Raw genomic sequence first — 3,142 nt, 5'->3', positions numbered from 1 at the left:
CTGTGTCACATATAGAAATTTTTTGATATTTGCAACCATGGTAAAACAAAGACTTATATTTTTGATATTTAGTTTGTATATTTAAATGCCATTTAACAAAGAAAAATCAACCAAAAAAATGGGTTTGTGTGTCACCTCTGAAACACGTGTCATAGGTTCGCCATCACTGGAGTAGTAAGTCCTTCTCTTCATTTTAAGATAATAGCCTTTGCCTTGCTGGTGTGGCTCAGTGGTTTAATGTCAACTTATGAACCAGTAGGTCATGCTTTGATTCCCAGTCAGGGCACATGCCTTGGTTTTGGGCTCAATACCTGGTAGGGGACATGCAGGAGGCAGCCAATCAATGAATCCTTCTCTTCATTCATGTTTTCATCTCTCTCTCCCCCTCTCCCTTTAACTCTGAAATAAATAATATGTATAATGGACTTTTATTAACTACTTTTCCAAGCAGTTCTGAGTTCATTCATTCCTCTACAGTTTCTTCATAAGAATCTCCTCTGCTGCATTCAGCATCCTAGTTGGGATGGTTTTATTACTGTTATTTTTTTAAATATATACTTCTCTGTATGACTCCTTGAAAACAATGCCCAGGAAAGTGTCACCCTGGCAACTGGTCCACTTAAATTACTTTCTCTCTTGCCCTGAGCCTGTCTTCAGAAGAAAAAATGCATGGCCAAAAACCTCATTTAAAACTTTCAGACAGAAAGCCAGGCATTTGAGGAATTGCTTTGGACTCTGGACAGTTTCAAACACAGTCAAAGATGAGAAAGTGATATCCATAGGAGGAAGAAAGGGAAGGTAACATATTGGTGGGCATACCTTGTTTTTGATAGCATTTTTATAGTCCACAAAACAATTTTAATGTCTTATTTCAGTTGTCTCATACAGCTTCCTGAAGTTTGAGACCTTTGATATTTTGAAAACTCAGACTCAGATAAGAAAAGTGAGATGTCAGCATATTTGATAAACAGAATTTTTTCATATCAAAATCCATCGTGTTTTCTACATTTTTCCCATGGAAGTTTTATTTATTTTTTATTGATTGCAAAGAGGAAGGGAGAGGGAGGTAGAATCATCAATGATGAGAGAGAATCATTGAGCAGCTGCCTTCTTCATGCCCCAAACTGGGGATCAAACCCACAACCCAGATATATTCCCTGACTGGTAATCAAACAATGACCTTCATAGGTAGATGCTCAACCACTAAGCCACGCCAGCTGACTTCCCATGGGAGTTTTAATATTAAACCTGAAACCATCAAAAGCTTATTACTAAAATTAAATATATTATAATTTAAATATAAGAACATAATTATATATAATCCTAACTATAGTGCATTGTCTCCATATTTGCTGAACAAATATGTATACTTGTATATACTTATATACAATTGTCATGCACAATCTTATTTCTATGGGAAAATGGTTTTCATTTTCACTCTAGGTACAAAATATGTTTTGCTATATCAGTGGTGGTAGCACCTTCCCTAGTGAAATTGGAATAGAACCTCCACAGGGCAATAGAGGGGTGCAGACAGCATAACCATGGCAATTCATAAGGACAGAACCTCTGTATTCCTGCATAAAACAAAACATCTTTCAAATACTCTCTGTATCATGGTACTCAGGTTACATCATCTCCTTCTCTGCTCATGGCAGGGATTATACCAGCTGCCTGCTGTGGGCAAAAAAAGGAGATGCTGGGACAGGAGTACCATTTTGCTCTTATAGATTTTAATAATAGAGAAGTTTTGGAGAAGTCATTTACCTAGTGGGTTGACAGTATACTTTCTCATTTACCACAGAAATCACCTCAGAATCTGTAACACAACACTCCGGGCCTGCAAAGCCAATCAGTAGGATTTTGCACTAAAATCAAAAACTCTTGCTGTAGACATTCTGTATTGGATATTAAGGTCAATTGTCTCTTTTTTTGGATAGATTTTGGAAGTGATCCATTCTTGCAAACACATGAGTTGGGGCCTCTCTATGGTGAAAAATGTTGTTATACAGAGATTTTGTTATATTGACCTTGAGTTAATATAGGAGCTATACTTAATACATTTTTACTTCATTTAATCATCTGTTTTTTTATATTTCACTTCAGTCCTTTTGACCACATAGAAATAAAAATAACAATAATGAACTTCAGTCTTGTGTATTATGCTTGATGCGACATTTAAAGATAGAGTGAAAGTAAAATTTTTCTATTAATTTTATTAATAGTTCTTTCAAACTATTCTCTTATTTTTGCCACTGATTTAACTTTAAAGAAGTATTTCTGTTAAAATCATATTCTATATTTATTTTAGAATTATCAGGTACTTCTCAGGGATGTTTTCTATTTATTTCATGTTTTGGACTTTGTTTTTACTTTCAAGAATATTCTATTTTGACATAGTCATTAGAGATAACATGAAGAGTAGTGTAGCAAAAATAGAAAGTATCTTGATACTGAAATAAAATAATTTAGCCCTAGCTGGTTTGTCTCAGTGGATAGAGTGTTGGCCTGTGGATTGAAGTGTCCTGGGTTTGATTCCTGTCAAGGGCACATGCCCAGGTTGCAGGCTTAATTCCCACTAGGGTTTGTGCCGAGACAACTGATCAATGATTCTCTCTCATCATTGATGTTTCTATCTTGCTCTCTCTCTCTCCCTTCCTCTCTGAAATAAATAAAAATATATTTTTTAAAAAATTGAAAACTGGGCTTGAAATTTAATACTGTTAGTTATAAGTTCTAAACTTGGAAATTAGTTCTTTTCTTAAAATTTCCTAGTAAATCAGTTGTTCAACCATTATAGTTAGACTTATAGACTAACTCCTAAAATCTAATTAAAACATAGTAGAGCTTAAGGTTTTAGATGTAATGAGTAAAAAGGTAAATGGATAGCAATATGAATAACACAACTGGATAAAATGATGTTTAATTTATTTTGAATATATATATAGTTTAATACAAAAATTTATTCACTAAAGAAAAAGAGCCGAGACCGGTTTGGCTCAGTGGATAGAGCGTCGGCCTGCGGACTGAAAGGTCCCAGGTTCGATTCCGGTCAAGGGCATGTACCTGGGTTGCGGGCACATCCCCAGTAGGAGATGTGTAGGAGGCAGCTGATCGATGTTTCTCTCTCATCGATGTTTCT

Source organism: Myotis davidii, unplaced genomic scaffold (genome assembly GCF_000327345.1).
Source record: "Myotis davidii unplaced genomic scaffold, ASM32734v1 scaffold162, whole genome shotgun sequence".
Taxonomy (NCBI): Eukaryota; Metazoa; Chordata; class Mammalia; order Chiroptera; family Vespertilionidae; genus Myotis; species Myotis davidii.
Note: the sequence above shows the minus strand (reverse complement) of the source record.